This window comes from Crocuta crocuta, unplaced genomic scaffold, assembly GCF_008692635.1.
Source record: "Crocuta crocuta isolate KB4526 unplaced genomic scaffold, BGI_CrCroc_1.0 scaffold433, whole genome shotgun sequence".
In the NCBI taxonomy this organism is placed as follows: domain Eukaryota; kingdom Metazoa; phylum Chordata; class Mammalia; order Carnivora; family Hyaenidae; genus Crocuta; species Crocuta crocuta.
This window is the reverse complement of record NW_027530001.1, coordinates 2386317-2407613: the sequence shown is the minus strand read 5'-3', so window position 1 is coordinate 2407613 and position 21297 is coordinate 2386317. Positions and strand designations below refer to the sequence as shown.

Below are 21297 nucleotides of genomic sequence, written 5' to 3'. Positions count from 1 at the left end.
GCCTTAAGGAAGTGATCAATTGCACTTTTCTAGAATGAGAAATAAATGTACATTTCTTAGTTTGAAACTGTAGTGAGACATATTAAGTTCCGTATTAAACTATAAAAAATATGACTACCAACAAATCTTTTGTCTTGTGAACATAACCTAAATATAGATGGTAAAACTGAATTATGAGTGATTTTCAGATTTACAAACACCAGGTGGGAGTCCTACGTTAGAATGATCCTCAGATGGTAGCTCTAGTTGAGGCGAGCATAGCATCATATACAGAGATACTGAGTCACTGTGCTGTGTGCCTCAGACTCATGTAACATTGTACGTATATACTCATGTAACATTTCAGACATTATGTTGATGGCATTTTTCTTGCAGCTTTTTGGGTAAAGGAGAGATCAACATTATATATCAGAGGACTTTTTAGTTAACTATACTAAAAAATTAAAGTTAGAAGGTTCTTTAATAAATATTCCTCTCAAACTTAAGTTGATTTTTAGACCTTAGTAATTAATGAGATTTTAGGCTTCTTTAACGCTACCCCTCAAAATCTGAAAACAGTGTGTAACTTTGATTCTCAGGAACAGTAATGTCATGTGTTCCTCTTATGCAAAGTGAAATTGCAGTGCTATATGTTACCCTGTTTCCACCACGAGCTTCATTTCATGGCCCTAATGGGGGGCAGACTGTATTCCTCCTGTTTAAAATAAATGAGTCACTTTACTACAGTGTCTGAACAGAGAGAAGGGAGTCAGAGTTCTCTTTAAGTTTGTGTGTTACGGATTTCTTAGGCAGCAAGTTCAAAACTGAAGCCTGAAGTGTTTGCCCATTGTGTATGTGGGTTTTCTCACAGCAGCCCAGTGTCTATTTAACATATGGGGAGTGGTTTCAAGTTCATTACTGAAGCTTATAGGCTCAAGTGCTTTGTGGGCTTGGCTAGGACTTAAGTTGCCAAGTTCAGAACAAACTGCTTTCCTTGTGCTTGTGGATTCCCTGAAGTCTGAATCCTCCTCTCTGGGCTATTCAGCTGCTTTGGAGATTAGTTTCATAGTAAAGATTCTTTCTGTAAAGCAGTATGGAGTGGCTACTTTCACAGGGGCACCAGGTTAGTAAATAACATTTTGGACTTTTCGGCTGCATAGGTCAGATTTTCTTTCTGTACTCACGGCGGGCGAGTGATGATATGACAGTCAGCATTTGTGCTGTTGCTGTGTTCTTGTAGAAAATAATGGGAGTTCGTGGAGGTTTGGAGGTGAGGATTCTCCTTATCACATATGTGTTGTTTGACGCTATTATACACACACGGAAGCCAGGATGAAATGGCATATATGTGCTGGATTTGTAGTCTAGAGATTTGGGCTTGTTTGTAAGCATTTTCAGTTCCCTTTTCCGAATTCCTTTCTTTTTGTCCTCCTGTTAAATCTTCTAGACGTAAGTGTGATTTTATACGTGGTTGACTGTACTGTTTTTGAACATGAGGTGGCCTTGTACTGGACTCCGGCTAGCAGGGTCGAGCCTCACACCGTGTGCAAAATTGCCTGATGCCCGCTTTTCCCTTGGGCCTACTTTGAGTTACAATGAAGCAGCATGCCATGTTCATTTTCTCTTTGAAAAGTCTGGCATTTTTCTAGAATGTCTCATAAAATACCCACATAACTATTGATGTGGGCACGGTGTACAGGTGGATAGCGGTCACTGTTTTCATTCTCAAGTAATTCCTCACAATCCGAGACTACTTTCGGAGTAAATCTGATGGTAAAAATGGAGTGTGCCTTGTATTGCTAGTAGTAATAAAATGAAATTCAGTAAATAAGTACCGAGCGAGTATCTTCTTTAATTTCATTAATGGAAAGACCTAGAGAGCAGTTTTACCTTTATTAATTTGTCACCAAAGCAATCCAGCATGAAATTGTTCTGCATGAGTAAATTGGATGATGTTTTAAAGTTTGTAACACTCTATAAAATATTCTTGTGTTTATGTTATTTTAAGTGTGCTTTGGTTCAAATAATGTGCTAGTGTTTTTAAATAATGTGACTATGCCTGTTATTGCCCATTTCTTCTGCTCTTCCCCCCTCCCCACCCCCACCTCCCACTCTGGGAAAATACAGTGTATTAGAAAGGACCTGTTCTTCCCTGTTCTCCTCTGTTTAGAAAAAAATAAAGTTGAGGGAGAAGACAGATAGAAAAAGGAACTTTGAAAAAAATCTTTCAGGTGACACACTAAATTTTAAGGCTCCTGCTTCCTGGAGGATCACAGTTTCCATATCTGCTGAGGCTGAAGTTGTAAAGTTATGACTGCCTGACATTTCAGGATTACAAAATTGACTGTACTTTATAACCCCAAGATACAATTGTACAGTTACATACAACCCATGCCTCTGCAGGTCTTCTCTTAACAGCAAATCTACCGGGTCATTTTAGCTTTCAAAATAACAAAAAAGCAAAGATTACTATAACTTGCTTAATATATGCTTTTACTGCATATATGTACTATTTATTATACTATTATTAATTATTAAATGCCCTTAATTTAAAACGTAACAAGGACTTTTGTCAGCATGATTATCGCTGCCCAGTGATTTTCAAGAACAATGTTAAGAACATTTTGCTCACTGATTACTTATTTATGCTTAATCAGCATAGATACTTGTCTTCAAAAGCTCACATGAAACTCATTTATGTCTGCTAGATCTGTGTTCCCAAGTGCTTCACAGCCTTTCATCGGGAGAGGATAACCAGACAAATACCACTGAGTAGAAACACAAATAAACAAATGTGGCAAAGTATAGGGGAAACTCCCTGAAGGCCAGATTTTAGGGTTTTCCCAAAGAATATCATGAAATTTCCTTCAAACATGGGGGGAGGGGGGAAGACCATACACACAGTAAGGTGTTCGAAATCTGTAATTTGAGGATAAAGTAAGTAAATCATATTCCTGATTCTAGGTTTGGAACGTGCGCTGTAATTCTTGTTCTCATCTTGCTGTACTGGTTTAGTTTTGTTACAGCTCTGCCTTTTGCCTAGAATCAAGCAGAGACGGGTATTTTTCTCATTCCATACCATCTAATTTCGAACGAAGCTTTGATTTGATTAATTTTTATCAAACATGCTTTCTTGTTGGTGTTCAAAGTACTCTGGATGTCTCATAAATCTCAGCTGGCTTATGAACCTGGCTGATAATGCGGAAGCATGTGATCCTTATTTTCTTTTAAAATGATTCAGAGCTTCGAGGTTGGAGACAAATCCTTAGGCAAACCGTTTCAATATGAATTGGCCCACACCCCACACACTGGGAGAACTGACTGGCAGTAGAAGACAGGCACCCAGAGCAAAGAAATGAATACATGGGAGTAACTGTGATGTTAGAAGTCGATTTTCTGACTGCTGAGCCTTGATAAATCCATTCATGGCCCGAGTGGCTCTCATTCCCACCCCTCATCTGGATCTTGGCAGTGCCTGTTTGGGGAGCTGTTGGCTCTTGGTCTGTGGGCTCTGGCCTCGGATTCACAGCCTTTTTCGTGCCTAACTCCCAGGTCCTTGCTTCGCACGGCTCACTGACAGTGACGATGCGCGCAAGTCCTGTGCTTGTGTATCAGAAAGTGGGGAGGACTGAGGTGCCACCTGCCCCAGGCATTCAGTGTTTAATAGTGATAGGGAAACTGACTTCCTGGGCACGTTTTACTCCCAAGGCTGATCCGACTGCCCGCAGACGTCTCCATCCAGTTCCTTCTTTCTTTCGGAAAAACCCAATTTAAGTTTTACAGTCTGGCATTTCTTTCTTTTTAAAAATGCACTTTTGATATATTTTTTAAATGTTTGTTTTTGAGAGAGAGACAGAGCACGAGCAGGGGAGGGGCAGAGAGAGAGGGAGGCACAGAATCTGAAGCAGGCTCCAGGCTCTGAGCTGGCAGCACAGAGCCCGACACGGGGCTTGAACTCCTGGACCATGAGATCATAACGTGAGCCAAAGTTGGACACTTAACTGACTGAGCCACCCAGGCGTCCCTACAGTCTGGCATTTCTGGAGGTAGTGGATATAATAGTCATAACAGGAGCGGTAGAGGTAGTGGTAGTCATAATAATATCATAACAATAACAACTAATACCAAAACCATTTCCTAAGGGCAGTCCTTGTTCTGAGCCTCTTCTCTGTTTCTCACAACAATCCCAAGAGGCCAGTTGTCCTTACTCTCATTTTATAGTTGAGGAAAGTGTCCCAGGAAAGTTCGGTCATTTATCCCCAGTCATAGCTGGTAGCAGCAGTAACAGTGTTGTGCCTCAGAGGAGTGCCCGAGTGGGAAGAAAATTTCATATGAGAAGTTTATGTTCTTGGGAGATATGATACGATATTTGTTATTAATGAGAAGCAAACAGGTAAGCACCGATATCTGTATTGCTCCTTTTTTTAAAAAATATTTTTTATTTATTTCTGAGAGGGAGAGAGAGAGAAAGAGAGAGAGAGAGAGACAGATAGACAGCGTGAGCAGGGGAGGGGCAGAGAGAGAGGGAGACACAGAATCTGAAACAGGCTCCAGGCTCTGAGCTGGCTGTCAGCACAGAGCCCGACGCAGGGCTCGAACCCACGAACTGTGAGATCATGACCTAAGCTGAAGTCAGACGCTTAACCGACTGAGCCACCCAGGTGTCCCTCTGTATTGCTCTTAAGACCCAAAGATGCTTCTGTTGACCCACTGTCAACTAGTAAGGCATGTCATTTGTGTTCTGTCTCTACTGGGTGGGAGGTGGGCTTGTACTCTGTTTTCTTACCTGTTCTGCTGATGACCAATGGCAACATACAGAGTTTGCCCGTGTCAGTAAACGAGACCCAATGGTGTCCAGTCCCCATGGAGAATCAGCTCACAGCATTGAAAATTCTTTTCGCTGTATACTTAAGCTCATCTTAGAACTTCTGAGACTTTTAAAGGCTAAAGCAATAAAACTGCTAAGGCTAGGAACTTGGATCTTCTGATTGTTTAACTTTAATTTGGCCTGTATGAGTGTCCTCTTCATTCCTGCCCAGTGTGATTTCCTGCTGATAATCAAAACTCTGGTTATTTTGTCAGTCCTGGAGGCTTTCTGAGGCTTAGTGGGAAGCCAAGAACATGAGACAACTATTTCCTTTAAAAACGTAAATGTGCATTTGAAAATGTTGGGCAAATAACTTACTCTAGCTTTTGCTAAAACTTAGACATGTCACAAGTAAGTTTGGAGTCCTTGTTTTAAAAAAATTTTTTTTTTACATTGATTTGTTTTTGAGGGCAAGAGAAACAGAGTGTGAGTGGGAGAGAGGAACAGAGAAAGGAAGACCCAGAATGTGAAGCCGGCTCCAGGTTCTGAGTCAGCACAGAGCCTGTTGTGGGGCTCAAACTCACAAACCATGAGATCATGACCTGAGCCGAAATTGGATGCTTAACCAACAGAGCCACCCAGACACCCCAAGTTTGGAGTCTTTAACAGTATTTAAAACCATAGCCCATAGATTAAGGCACTAAGTTTAAGGAGAAAAGAAGGAAAGAAAAGAAATCAAACAATGAAAAATCAGATGTTTGGATGGGGAAGCACTTTCTCATTCTAAAACCAATAGAAGAAATCACAAAAGGAGCAGAGTAATAGATCAGAATTTTCCGGGTAGGAGTGTAAAACATTTTAAGTACAAAAATACTCACTGAAGCATTACTTATTATCATAAAAAGTTGGAAATACTCAAAACATACAGTAGAAGAAAATTTTATGATGGACCTTTACGCAACTATTACAATTTTGCAATGATATGAAAAAAGTGTAATAGCAAGTGGTGATGACAGATCTTTAATTTAAAACACTCAAAATTAAACTATTTGTGGATCTGGGTGGCTGGGTGGCTCAGTCGGTTGAGCATCTGACTTCAGCTCAGGTTATGCTCTCAGGTTGGTGGGTTCGAGCCCCGCGTTGGGCTCTGTGCTGACAGCTCAGAGCCTGGAGTCTGTTTCAGATTCTGTGTCTCCCTCTCTCTCTCTAACCCTTCCCTGCTCGTGCTGTCTCTCTCTCTCTCAGAAATAAATAAATAAAACATTAAAAAAATTTAAACTATTTGTGGACCACATACTTGGCCCTATTTAAAAGTTACCTCTCTCTGTCTGTATTACGCTTAGGGCAATAACAGAAATAATGGTCCCCTTAAGTTAATAAGGGTTAAGGGATTATTTTGAATTTGGGACTTTCTGGTAATTTGTATTTTCCTTTCTATATATACTTTTCTGCATATTAATATTTTTTAACTTGATTGTATTTGAAAAAGAAAACTATGGAGAGAAAAAATTGAGAACAAGATGTACCAAAATTTAATTATAGGTGAACATCACCCATACTCTTTTTAGGGTGGTGGCTTTAAGAATGATTTTAATTTTCCTCAGTTTGTAAATCTAAGAGTTCCTTTAATAAGAAATTAATAGTCTTTATAATAAAAATTAGTGTAGATTACGAGTGACAGGTTAGATGAGACAAGATCAATTTTTATAAAGGACAGGATAATTTTACTTTGGAGAACAATTATTTTGCTATATTTATGCATTATTTTTAGGAAATTGCCTTTTTGTTTTTATCGATAAGGTTTACAATTTTAATCAGTGGTTATAGCCGATGCACTTATAAGGTAGAAGAGTTTATTTATTAAGGGATGTGGAAGGAAACTCCCTTAAATACTTGAAACATCAGTCTAGGAATGACACGTTCATGGATTTCCATTGTGTCCCGAGAACACTTTCCTCCTCATTTTATACCAAAGCCTAGAATGATTGAGTCCCAAAGGCCATGAGGTTCTAGTTGACTTGGCGTCTTTTGAGCCTTTTGAAGTCCTTTGATTCCCCAATTACTGCTATTTCTAATACTCCATTCTGTCTCCTTAAAAACATTTTAGTAATAATGAATGAATATTTCCATTTTTTCTGGTTTGGTAAAAATCAAAAGCTAATACCATTCAGCACTTACTACCTAATGACATTTGAGAAAGAGGCTGAAGGCCCATTACTGCTTCCAAGGAAAACTCATCAACTTCACAGGCATGGTCTTTATTCTCATCGTTGTTTGAACATTGTGTTCTTGGGTAAGGCTTATTTACTACACATCTGGTTTTCATGTTTATTCTGGAAGACAGCAGCCACATGGAATGACTAGAGAAAACTTGATACGTAACCCTGGAGAAGTATTTTCTAACAGCTTTCTTGACATTTATTTATCACAGGGTTAACCCCTTAAAGTATACAATCCAGTGGTTTTTAGTGTATTTACAGAGTTGTGTAACCATCACCATAACATAATTTTGGAACATTTTCATGACTCCAAGAAGAGGCCGTATGCTCACTCCCTTGCTCCCATTTTTTCTCCCTCAGCTCTAGGTAACCCATATTCTACCCTAGGTTTGCCCACCCAGAATATTTCATGTGAATGGAATCATACATTATGTGAGGAAGCTGGACATCTTAACTTGATGCTCAAAGACCTCTTAGGTGAACATGATCTGGTTACTGTATGGGCCCATTCTCTCAATAGTGTCCAGAGGCATGAGGTTGAGACAAAATGAACTAAACATTGTCACCTGTTTATTAGATTAAGTGGCCTATTTGTATTTTCTGGAGTCCCTATATTCGAGATTCCAATGAAAATCTTCTGTAATCAAATTTAAAAACTATGTGGGAGTACATACCCATTAATATGAGGTTGTTGTTGACTATGTTGCAAAATTGTGAGATTATGCTACTGCTTACTAGTTGGGACCTTGAGTGAATCACTTGATTTCACTAAGACTTTTTTTTTTATCTATAAAATATGGGTTGAAATATAAATGCTTCCCTTGTAGGGTTCTTGTGAGAGTTAAATAAAATAATGTATATAAAAGGCCTACTATACCTTGATGCTTCATAGGTGTGAAGTGAATGTTAGCTATTGTTGTTTTCAGTGTCATTTATAATAAATTGTAGAAATTTATTTTCCTTTGCTTTTTAATGACTACATCTATGCCCTCCAGAGGATTTGAGTTGGCTTACTAGAATATTTGCATATCATTAAACACACACACAGATACACACAGGAATGAAAGAAGACCAGGGCTGATAAAGTTAGTAGAAAGATAATATTAGAAGAAAGTAGAAGAATGGTAATGGGAGTGCCCAGGTGGCTCAGCCAGTTGAGCATCTGATTCTTGATTTTGGCTCAGGTCATGATCTCATGGATTGTGGGATGGATTCCCACATTGGGCTCCATCCTGATGGCATGGAGCCTGCTTGGGATTCTCTCCCTCTCTCTCTGCCCCTCCCCTGCACGAACACACATGCACGCTCTCTCTCTCTTTCTTTCTCGCAAAATAAATAAACTTAATGGTAATGATAGCTAACATTTAGGTAACAGGTTTTCAGTGGGCATTTCTATAGTATCCTTCCTGGTGAGCCGAGGGAATAATGCCAGATCGGAAATGGATAGAGATAATCCAAGAGAGCTTCAGGCTGGGAGGGACCTTTAATGTTCTCTAGTCCTCCTTCCAACCCCACGCATGATACATTGCCATTGATGACAACGCAGTGTAGTGTTGGAACTCACAGTGTAAAGGTGAGTGTATCATCTCACAATGTGTATAGCAACTGTTTATTAAACATTTCCCATGAGCTAAGCTCAAATTAGAACCCAAACTCACCCCAAAGTGATATAATTATGATGTATACTTGCCTGCTCAAGGCAACTAGTTTCCTTGTTAATTGTTCCTTTTTTACAATGTTCTTATACATATTAAACTGCAGTGTGCACTATCCTAGCGCCCCCTCTTCCAGTTTTCATAGTACCTTCTATGTGGAGAAGCAGACACCTAATCAGAGAGTCCCCCTGATATCGGAAGATAATGATCATTCTCTTGCTCAAGCATGTGGGGTTATTTTTTCTATTCTTTAGATTACATAGTCTAACACACTGCAACTATTCCTTTTCCTTGCAATGTGCCTTCTTTTCCAGTACCTCCAAAGCAGTTCTTCAAGATTCTTTTCCATGGTGCCTTCCCGGCACTCACCTTCCTCAGTCCCTGGGTTGAGCACTTCCTCCTCTAGGCTCCCACCACACTCCTCTGCACACTGAGAATTAGCTCTTAAAAGTCTGTCTGCTCCCCTTGGACTGTGAACCTCTGCCGGGAGCTGTTGATCTTTGTGCTCCTAAACTCCACTCTGGCACCCAATAGGTGGTGATGGCTCCGTACAGTGGAAGAGAGAATTTTGATCTTCTGTCATATAGATTCCTAACTAGATCTGACTTTACAGCGCTATCAATTATAGATGTCTTTGGACTAAAAGATGTGTAGGTAAACTTTGATTAACTGAGGGCTGAGGTAGAAAACCAAAAAGCCATGACCTGTGGCTTCTCTAGGACCCAAAGTAGCATCACTTTGGGAAGCAGTATGAAGGTTGGTCTCAGTTGGTTCCCATGCCCTTCACTTTCACTTCGTAAAATTATCCACCTATTGCCCGATGCAAGCATGGTGCTTGCTTGTGGGATGGGCAAGGCTACTGCCCTCACCTTTGCTCAGAGATTTAGATAAAATGATGATGACATTGACAGTGTGGTTGAATCACAAAGTTCACAGTGAACTTAATACTGGTATTCAAGTAAATGCTGATAAGAAGGTACAGAACACTGGGTTTCAATTTGAGATTATAGTAGTTTTTCATGGAGTATGGAGTTTTCCTTAAAGCATGGGTGGAGGGTGAATTTAAGGGAGGGAAATATGTAACTGGGACAATAAGGGAGCTGGCCAGTCACTGGAGGAAAGAATGTGGATGTCACCAAGAGTTTGACGCAATTCAGAAAACCGGTCTGTCTTAAATGGATTCATTAGGCCCTAACTAGAGCATTCTACATGTGGTAGGCGAGGTGTGGGTGTTATCTGATCTTAGAGTTGTGGAGTGCCTACTCTGAGGGCTAGACTTCTCCACCATGTAGACCCTGGAGCCCTGCCTCTTGCCATCTGCATCTGAATTTGCCAGTCTTCTCTAGCCACACTGAATCTTTGCCTCTTGTGTGACTTGTTACAGTACCAGGCAACCCAGTGTGAATGCATCTTCTCCTTTAACTTTTTGCCACTTTTGTGCTAGTTTTTCCCTAGTCAGTGGAGTCCATGCTGGTGGAAGCCTAGGGTGCCATCGCTGCTCTCAGTGGTCTCCGGAGGTCTGGCCTAGGTCTGGAGGAGGGAGACCGAGGCATAGGATTCTAGAGTTGAAGTGAACACAGGGTGCAGCTGTAAGACCTGGAAGGAGGCTTTTCTGGAGAGTGCTGACGTGGTGCCCTCTGGGCGCTGATGGTGCACTTCCTGTTTTAGGAAGCTTCCATTTCCCAAGGCCCGTTCAGTCCCAGGTAGACCGAAGTGTTGGGAAGTCCTCCTCTATGCTGACGTGACAAAGGCCTCTCTAGAATAACCATCCTCATGTTCCAGCTCCATTCTCTGGAACCACAGAGGAAACATCTGCTTACACCCACCGGCCTTGATATGTTTGAAAGGCTTCTCATTGTTCAGCCTAAAAACCAGATTCTTTCGACTGTTTCTCATACCATGTTTTTCAGACTCTTCTCCAACACTGGTCCCTATTCTCTGAATTTCTGTGGTTTGCCTTTGTTGTTCTGTGGTCCTCAAATTGAATTCAGTACTCCCAACTGTGGACTGACTAGCAGGCTGGGATTATCGGCTCCTTTCCTGGATACCCTCTTCTGATCATGTATCCTAGTAATGTATGAGATCTTAAAAACAGCAATACATTTTTAAAAAAGGTTTACTTTTGAGAGAGAGAGAGAGAGAGAGAGTGTATGTGAATGTACTCGATGAGTAGGAGAGGGACAGAGAGAAAAGGGGCACCGAGGATCCAAAGCGGGCTCAGCACTTACCACAGAAAACTCAATGCAGGGCTCGAACTCACAAACTGCGAGATCATCACCTGAGCCGAAGTCAGATGCTCAACCCACTGAGCCACCCAGGCGCCCACAAATAGCAATATTAATGTGCCATTTTTGGACAGTTATTATATTGGAAGGCAATGTGCCAAAGTGCCTTAAATATCTCACTCAATCTTCACAATACTATGGTCAGCATTACTATTGTATTTCCTTGATTTGAAGACGCTATTAATGGCAAAATACACCATCAGTTAAATTTCAGCTTTCCAGGGGAAAGAGAGGAAAGAAAATCCCATCACATTGAATGGAGATGTAAAATGCGATAGTCATGCCAGTTTCAGTAAAGTTAAAATGTGTGTGTGTTGGGGAAGGGGGACAGAAAGTCCATGTTAGAATCAAGGAACTGTGGTATTTTCAGTCTACAGGTAAGGAGACTGCGCTTAAGGAAATTGCGTAATGGGCCACAGTCTGTAGGAGGGAGAACTGGGGTTCAGGCCCAGGTCTACCGACAGTAGTGTGCATTCCTACCCTTCACACTACTCCTGCCCAAGGACTGGAAGGTGAAGTTAGCTCATCTCCAACTCCTGGGGGTTTCCTCACAAAACAGCTGTCAATCTAAGCAGCCCAGCCTGCACTTGTACATGTATTTCAGCCTAAATGCAGATGTCTGCATCTATCTTTGGCGGCAAACAACTTATGCATTCCTTTCCCCATATTTTAGTGTGTGTTGACCACATAAAAGCATATAAATGTTTTTGTGGCTCTACAGACATATTACTTCGGTATGCCTGAGAGTGGTGTGCTCATTGACAATGCTACCAGCAATGTGGGTGGTTTAGCACAGTTGTAATTTTTTAGTACAATCCACTACTGGTCTCATTGGGCCTGGGAATTTGATTCTGTTTGGGAAACTCATGTATTTGATTGTCCCATGGCTCCCTGAAGCCCTCATCCTAGACCGACTCAGGCCTGTGGGCTACCCTGGCCATGTTCCTTTGTAGTTAATATGTGCTCCTCTGTTTCTGTGGCCTCTGTACTGGGCTCTGAGTCAGAATCCCTGGGGGCAACACTGCATTAAACTTTTCCCGCCACTTGCCTTCTGTCTGCGCATGCTCACATCTTTCCATTTCCTTTATTGTAAAATCCTGTGTTATTTGATGTGGTTTATAGAAAATATCTGAATCCAGAGGACGATCATGACAGTAACAGAATAAGTGGGTTCGGAATTAAAAGCACTTCTTTTTATAGCTCCATTGTGGTTGGAGGAGGAATATCTTGCAAACTTTCTAAGAGATATCTGGATGACTAATTAGCAAGAAATCCATTCTAGTTGTTCCAGTTCTTTCCAGACAAAGACAGGGAGGAAATAGAAAATGTCAAGAATGTATAATTGAAAGTTTTAAGGAAAAGAACCTGTCTTGGAGATTTCAAATGACAGAGAGGATAGAACTAAAGAAGAGAGAATTCCTACCTATCTTCAGTGTAGTCTCTTAACTCCTGGAAGTGTAGATTTGTCTTTTTTTTTTTTTTTTAAGTTTATGTATTTATTTTGAGAGTGAGCAGGGGAGGGGCAGAGAGAGAGAGAATCCCAAGCAGGCGCCACACTGCCAGTACAGAGCCCCACATGGGGCTTGAACCCACAAACCATGAGATCATGACCTGAGCCAGAATCTGGAGACAGACAGCTAACTGACTGAGCCCCCCAGGTACCCCTGGAGGTGTAGATTTGTGACTAGCAAACAGCTTTATGTTTTAAAAATGGGAATAAAGAAAAAAGTCAAATATACCTTAAACCGTTTATGAAGACCACTTTTAGTTATGTGCATGGCTTTTCTATGTGGAGTTATTAGGCCTTTGTTACTCTGTTTAATCAGGTAAGAAGTATTGAGTAAACGTTAACTCCATCAGATGCCTCTATAGATTTTGACTCATAGCCCAACAAAACTCACACCTATTGTGAGAGGACAGTTACTGTCCTGTACATCTTGGCTAAAAATACAAACTGCTTTCTGTCTAAAAATGAAGGTGTACCACTTAAAAAGAAAACCATATACCATATTGAAATAATTCAAGTTGAAATCAAGTTTAAACTCAAATTTGGGTTGACTTTAGAGCTGTGCTCAAAAAATGTGATAAAGGTGCCTTGATAAGAAGTGCCTCCTGGATTGTGAACGAAGGTGATTATAATATATAAATCTGGAGCCTTATCAACCCACAGCACAGCTCTACTCTTTGCCTGATGAGCGATTCAGTATTTGCCAAAGACTTGGTGTGTTTTTATTTGCTACATGGCAGATACTTCTAAAGACACAGGTTTGGAAATTTTAGAAGGGAGTGAGACTATAGATATACTCCTTATAGGTTCAGCTTTTGCCTCTGTTATCAGTTCCCTAGGAGCTTTATAGATCCTTGAGAATATCTGTGGGCCATTATGCAGGTGAATTAAAGTCTTGATAGAGTCACAGCAATCTGGTTTTGTTCTCCCAGAGTATAACCCTTCTGCCATATTTTTCTTCTCAGAACTTCCTACTTCCTGTCATTAAAATAAATACATAGTTTTGGAGTAGTCTAAATCAGTGTCTTTCAAACTGATGTCCATATGAATCCCCTGGGTATCTTGTTAAAATGCAAATTCTGTTTCTGGGACATGGTGAAGATTCTGCCTTACCAACTGTTCACAGACCGCACTTTGAGTAACCAAAATCTCAAGGTGTTCACTGTCCTTGCTCCCAGGGAGACAGGTGGTGGGAAAGGTGGGTGATAAAACACATATTACATGGAGGAGCCTCATACGTTCATTACTGACTATGATTATTTTGGCATGTGCCCGGCTGAGTTCAGAGAGACAGCAGTGCACCTTATTGAGAACCAGTGCCCTTATTGAGGGGCACCTGGGTGGCTCAATCAGTTGATGGTCAGACTTTGGCTCAGGTCATGATCTCATGGTCTGTGAATCTGAGCCCCGTGTTGGGCTTTGTACTGATCAGCTCAGAGCCCAGAGCCTACTTCGGATTCTGTGTCCCTCTCTCTGCCCCTCCTCCACTCATGCTCCATCTCTCTCTGTCTCAAAAATAAATAAATGTTAAAAAAAAAGATACTTGTTGGAATGAGCACTGGGTATTATATGGAAACCAACTTGACAGTAAACTTTAAAAGAAAAAAAAAAAAAGAATCTTGGCACCTGAAGTCCTCCCTCTTCCCTTCGCTAGGTGAATCACATGGGCACATTAATCTCTCTACACCTCAGTTTCTGAATTTGTGGTAGACAGATAATATGAAAACCTAGGTGTAAGGTTATCATGGTGTTTAAAAGATATAATGCATATAAAGTACTTAGTAAGTGCTTGCTATTAGTGGTAATAATTCAGAAAGCATTTATTGAACACCTACTGCATGCCTGGCATGTTGAGATAGGTATATAAGGATCAAAAGGCAACTCTTTCAACTGGGATTGAATTGGTTTATTTGGGAGTCTCTGGAGTTGAGATTATATCTAAAACTTTTAACTCCCAGTCCAGCGCCCTTCCTGTCCAATGCTTTCTGTGTGCGCATTGGCTGTTTCTTATGATGTGTAGCCACACTAAAACAAATCTGGTTTCAGACAACTTTAAGTAAGTGGAAGCCATACACTGACTCTTAGTGGCTTCAACATGGTCTAACTTTTAAAACTGAAAGTGAGTCACGTTTGGTTCCTTGGGTTTGCACGGGTTATCTGTGAGGAAAGAAATCGAAGGATAGGTTTTTGTTTTGTTTCTTATCAGCTGAATTGTTTTGCTTGATCAGCAGGAAAGGAGTGATATCAAAGAATAGGCATCATCGATTTCTATGGAGGTGGATCAAATTCTGAGCATTCATCTGCCTTCCATTTGGCATCCACCTTTTAATGTGATTTCAAAAGGGTTTTGTCTTTGCATGAACTAACTTGTTTTTCTAATACAGACCTTTAAAATATGCACCCTGCCTCTTTTGCAACAAGGCAGCGCAAATGCTAGGTTGCTGGGAGCTGGGTATTTTGGTCTGTCTTTAGTACCTTTCTTTGTGAAGGAAATGATCACTGTCTCAGAATTTATCTTTTCTTTATCCAATTGTTTTTTTAGTTATTGAGAAATTCATGCTTTTTTCTGAGCTTACAATATGTGTGTGTGTGTGTGTGTGTGTTACATACTTTTGTAATTTTTTAAAAAGATACTGGTTTGGCAGAAACTTAACAGTGTGATTGTTGTGTTTGTAAAAGCACAATCATCTCACTGAGCAGTCTATAGATGGTGAAGACAATGGAATTTGAAAATATTCATTGTAAGCATTGACAGATTGCTTTCTTTCAGTGCTTTGACAATGTCTTTTTCCTTTGTGTCTTTCTGTTTTGTTTATACGTTTATCTTATAACAAAAAATTATCTTTTTGTTATAAGAAATATGGAAGTGATTTTTGTACCAGCTATTCCTCTATAGGATCATTGAAAATTACCTGCTCTTCCTTTGAGTATTGGTATATGTTGTTTGATTTCTTACAGCTCTGTTTATTATTCCCGTGTCTTTGTAGATTTAAAAAAAAAGTAACAGCTTCATTGGGCTATAATTCACAAACCATAAAATTCACCCACTTGAAGTGCTTTTAAGTTTTAAGTGGTTAAGTTTCACCTACTTAAGTGCTTCAGTTTTAAGTATATTCACAGAATTGTCTTTGCAGATTTTTGCCAGTGTATTTTTCTTTCCTCTTTATACTGTGTAGCCCAAACCCCTTCATATTACCATTCTGTTAACGACTTTTCTTGCTACTTACAGTTTTGGGCATATATAGGTACCCTGACGATGAATACTAAGAAGCGACATACTTAAGGCACTTCCTGATCACATTGTAGCTTTTTACTAACTTTATATTAGTGCCATTTTCATGATGAATCATAAGTTGTCAACTATGTCCATGTGTTACTAAGCCTGGCATGTTTCTCGTTACTCCTAGGTCCTTCCTTCCTGCAAGCCTCACCCTCCACCATATCCAGTTTGCCTTGTTTACTTTAAATATTGCATTGATTCTAAAATGTGACCGAACCGAACTGGGATGGTCCCATTAAGATTTCACACAGCAGAAACTCCTCTGGAAATGGTTGCTCACCATAGTAACTGTATAAGCAGAGACCGTTTTCTGTTCAGCCCAGTATCTTTTTTATTTCTGAAGGAATATCATTGTCTGGCTGGCTAATAAAAAAGTAACCAATTGAAAGCAATGTTACTTATCCCACAAAATTTGATTTTGGATAGTGCAACTTATTATTATTGACTGCTTTTTAGCTCCAGAACTTCAGCATCTAGAGGAGTTGATAGGAGATGGTGGGTAGAGACTTTAAGAAAAAGTCTAAATGTGTTAATCACCTGCCTAGACCCTATGCCCAGCTACACAGCACCTTTTTTCATTTCCTTAAACCTGCCATGATTATGGATGTAAAATCTAGTCATATTGAAGAGATATTTAGAATTTGGCATGACTTATTAATTGATCGGATATAGAGCATTAAGGAAAGATAATTGCTGCTAAGGATGAGTTCCAGAATTCAGTTTTTCCAGAATTCAACTGAACAGATGATATTTCCAGTTCATCCAGAAAGAAAATATTGGATGAAGAAATGTTTTGGGATTCGGAAGATGATGAATTCCTTAAATTTTTTATGTTTGTTTATTTTTGAAAGAGAGAAGGAGAGAGAGAGAGAGAGAAGCAGAGCATGAGCGAGGGAGGGGCAGAGAGAGAGGGAGACAGAATCCAAAGCAGTCTCCAGGTATCATCACAGAGCCTGATGTGGGACTCGGACTCACGAACCGCGAGATCACGACCTGAGCTAAAGTCTGATGCTTAACTGAGCCACCCAGGCACCCTGGAAGATGATGAATTCTAATTTGAGCATATTGAGTTCATCCAATGGGGAAGTTCATAGGCAGATGGATCTATAGTTCTGAAGCTTAGGAGGAGGAACAAGCCTGGAAGCAGCTCTTGAGAATCCAATAGGCACATTGGTGACTAGGAATGCAGAGATGGCTTTTGCCTTCAAGGAGCTCCCAGTCTTCCAGAAGAGGCAGAGACATGGACTCTATGGAAGGGAATGTACTTAATGGTGGTATCACTCTGAAACCATCGAAACACTAAAGAAAGGAAACTTTGGCATGTATTGTAACTTAGAGGTGGATAGAGTGGAAAAGCATGACCCCAGGACCCTGAAAAGTACTAGCATATAAACATTGAACAGAAGAAGAACCGCTTCAAAGAAGATTCCATCTTGGTGGCTGGAGAAGGAAGACCCCTGGAAGAATGTGGGAGCAGGAAAGCCAAGAGAAGACATGGAGTCAGGAAGAATGGAGTGCCGGGTTATGCACCAGGAAGTTAAGAGAACAAGCACGGAGAGGTGTCCTTTGGGTGGTACAGTATATGGGTGGTTACAAACTTTGGTGAAAGCTGGCAGAGTATGGAGGTAGAAACCAGGTGCTGTAGGTTGAAGGATGAAGGATGAGGGAGGAATGATGAAGTACAAGGAGCAAGTAGACAACTTTGTGAGGGAGTTTGCCTCGAAACAGAGGAGAGCCAGCAGGATGGAGTCAGTTTAGGTTGGATCCAGCTGAGGCGGCTTCTGCACCCATGTTTAAAAGCCTCGGGGCTGGGTGGGGCGGGGTGTGCCTGGGTGGCCCAGTCAGGTAAGCATCCAACTTCAGCTCAGGTCATGATCTCATAGTTCATGAGTTCAAGCCCTGCATTGAGCTCTCTGCTGTCGGTGCAGAGCCTGCTTCAGATCCTCTGTCCCCCTCTTTCTCTGCACCTACTCTGCTCATGTTCTCTCTGTCTCTCTGTCTCTCTCTCAAAAATTAAAAAAAAATTAAAGAAAAATAACAACCTTGGAGAGGGGGCCAAGAAAGCAGAGAGTTGGATTGGCCCAGGGTTCAGATTTTCAGGTGATTGCAACAGAAGGGCAGTGGGGCCAGCAAGGAGACGTTTTCAGCAGGAGAGGAGTTAGCGTCGTGGACCATGTGCTCTCAGCGGGATGCACAGGGGTGTGAGGGCCTGGCACAGGCTTCGGGAGCAGGAACAGCTGGTCCGGGGCGCAGTCGTGGCTGGGTGTCAAAGGTGTGCTTGGATTCGAGTTGCCCTCGCTGCCGTTGCACCAAGATAGATGGTGGCCTCCTAGTTTTAATAACGAGTGAGTCACAGGGCAGATCTGTAGCCATTTCATCATGAGCCCTAAATTTGAGATGCTTTGCAGATTTGGTGGAAGAATATGATGCCACTAGTCATATGTGTTCATCCATCCCACCAGAGGAAGACGGAAATGGTATCTCTATTGTCCTGGCTATGTTAGTTCTCTTTCTCGACTTCCTATGTTAAAATTAATTAAAATCTGCTTATGCCCCTTCTAATAAGTAGTTTGGTTAGGCGAAAGGCATGTAGAACGGTTTCCAGATACCAGGTTTTGATGAGGAGAGTTTGTAGAGTATTGTGGCCCTCTGAATATGAAGATAGTAGCTTATAGGGAATGGACAAAGCAGGGAATGTGATGTTTAGGAGTCATGATACGAATCTCAGACCTACTACTTCTACTGTATGACCCTAGTCAGACCTCTTAATCCTTTTAAATCATTGCTTCTTCAGCTGAAAAGAAGGTAAAAAATAATAGTTTGCCTACAGAATGAGGATAATCAAATAAGATGTATATGTGAAAAATGCTTTGTAATCTGGAAAGCAGTGTGTACTAATTTTGCTCCTATTAAGACCTGTTCTAAGTCATTATTCGTATTCATTCCTCACTTGGTCTATGATTACTGAGAGTCCAGAAGACACTAGGAACTGGGAAACTGGAGATGACCTCTCCCTTCAGGGAACTGAGAGTCTTCTAGAGGGGACAGAGGCCAAGCAGAAGAGAGTGTTCTCTGTGGACTCCCCTAAATGTAGAAGTACTGAGGAGAGGCATCTACAATAGGGAGGCTTCCTAGAGGAGGAGGCACCTGCGATGAGCCTGAATGCAGAGTTAATCAGGCAAAGAAGGAGAGTGGAGGAAGGCAAAACTACAGAGGGAGCAGCCTTTTGGGAGCCTGAGAGGTTGGAGAGCACGGAGCATATTGGGCTCAGTCTGGCTGAGCAGGGAAACATAATAGCTTCCATAGCTTGACTGTGAAATCACAGCAAAAGGGAAGCGAGACATGGAGGGGAACATACATCTACACGAGGCACCTGAGGATGTTTTAAGTGGTAGTGGGAAGAAGCATGGGAGCGGTGAGGTTGATAAGGGAGTTGATTAATGGAAAGGAGGGTTTGAAAGAAGCCCAGGCAGGAGAGCTCGGTGAAGTGGGAAGAGGGGCCGTCTTCTGGGGCTTCGATGGGAAGGAGGCAAATGCACTGAGTGACGTGAGGAGTAATGAGAGGGTTCCTTCCCTAAGGCACCTCTTTAGGTGAGGTCATTTTGTATTCCCAGAGCCCAGCATGGCGGGTGCTCAGGACATTGTGGTTGCTGAGTAAATAGCTGCCGAGTGAATTACCATCATTCTGGCTGCTTGAGAAGCCCCGCAGACCGAGCGGCGTGACTGGAGAGCACAGTGATGTGCCAGTCTGGCTAGCACACTCTGCCTGTCGCCAGTGCACTCAAGTCGGGCGGCCCCTCTTGCACTTTCCCATTGCTCATTAGCACTGATGCGATCCCTGTGCTTTTGATCTTCAGGGATGTTGCAGAATCAGGCGTCACTAGAAAATTCGGTTCCTTAGCGACAGCCACGAGAGTGACACTTTCTTGAGCAATCCCACACTGGTTCTTTTCCAGTGAGGCTGGCAGCCTGTCCACACCTACTGAGCCGAGTCTGGCTGCAGCTGAGACCAAAGCGGTTCATCCCGCCTGTCTGGTCGTCCTCCTTACACATACTGGACGTGGTTCAGAGTGCATCATGTGGAAACAAGCTGCCTCTGGAGCAGACTTGTGTGAGCATGCAGGGGACAAAAGAGGCCTGAGTTCTAGACTCCCTCTGCTTTCTCTGCGTGATCCTGGGCCTCTGTCTTCTCAGTGCATTGAAGGAGGTTGGACCAATTGATTACAATGATCATCATGTGTACTAGATATCACTGACCAAGTTGTGTATCCATCGTTTCATCAGTCCAGAGATTGTTTCCTCAATTCTTACTTCGTGTCTGCCACGGAATACATGTGCCACAGGTATATAGAATCAGATGGCGTTAGCTTCTCTTTCTTCTCAGATACATGCACGCATGCAAAGTAAGACTGTGTACATTGATAGTGTAATTTACTTGTTCATTCAGGTCATTTCTTCTTATGACCCAAGATAGATCATACTTGATTTCTTTCAGAAATGGCAAGGAGCTTGAAACCTCTGGAGCGAGAGTTCAGAGGAATTGAGAAGCTTTACTGAGGCTCAGAGGAGATGGTGGCTGTGCTCCCATAGTCGCACTTGCCACGGCGCCGTGTCTAGAGAGTCTGTACACAAGTTCAACTCATGGTCATTCAGGGTCTCCAGGGGGCTTACGGCTCAGGAAGAATGAAAGAGACACAAACAGATAACTTCACGTTAGCAAAAGATGTTGCATTTGTGTGATGGCAACCAAAGGAACAGCAAATGTGCTAAGTTTTCTACTTTCCATAGTTTGGCATTTAGGAAACATGTCTGTTACCGGGTTTTGTTTTTTCACTTCTCTTGGCTATAGAGTGTCAGTGCTTGATTGATGTACCTTTCTCATTAATGTTACTAACAGTGAACAGTAATATTTATAATTATCAATTAGGTATTGAGTTCTTACTCTGTGCCGATATACTGGGTTAAGTACTTTATTAGATTCTATTAGATAAGATTAGTCTCATTTTATAGATGACAGAACTGAGGCTCAGAGAGGCCCAGTAGTAATAAGTAAAGCAAGAGGTTATTGTTTATAAGACTCATACGTGGCAGAGCCAGGTTTAAGAGGCTCTGCGCTTTTTTTTAAAATTTATTTTGAGAGAGAACTTGAGCATGGGAGGGACAGAGGAGAGAGAATTCCGAGTAAGCTCTGTGCTGTCAGCTCAGAGCCCGATGAGAGGCTTAAACCCACAGATGGTGAGGTCATGACCTGAGCCAAAATCAGGAGTCGGACGTGTAACCAACTGAGCCACCCAGGTGTCCCAAGAGTCTCTGTTCTTAAGCCAAGTGGGCTCAGTCAGAGGGTGTATATTGGTTTCAGATAAACCAAAGGAGTAAGTGAGGATAGACCATGGAAAATTAAGGAAGAAAGGGGTCTTGTGACAATGTGAACCTGGTGGATTCAAAGTTTTCACTTAATTTTTAATTTTAATTGACTAGGTTTGTTTTTGTTGTTGTTGTTCTTTTTGTTGTTGTTTGCTCAGAAAAGAGTTTTGATTGCTTACCATGCACTCCTGTGGGGATGAC

General features: G+C 41.6%; 1 protein-coding gene across 3 annotated transcripts in view; it reads left to right on the top strand.

Moving 5' to 3' along the window:
- PLD1 (phospholipase D1) overlaps positions 1-21297 on the top strand; it is a 208221-nt gene that overhangs the window by 40530 nt on the left and 146394 nt on the right. For 2 of the 3 annotated variants that reach the window (XM_077763676.1, XM_077763674.1), the window contains exon 1: positions 992-1102. The exons of the other annotated variant lie outside the window; for it this stretch is intronic. The gene's annotated coding sequence lies outside the window, so the exon portion shown is untranslated. Of the gene's footprint in view, positions 1-991; positions 1103-21297 lie in introns of those variants that run through there. 3 annotated transcript variants of the gene reach the window in all.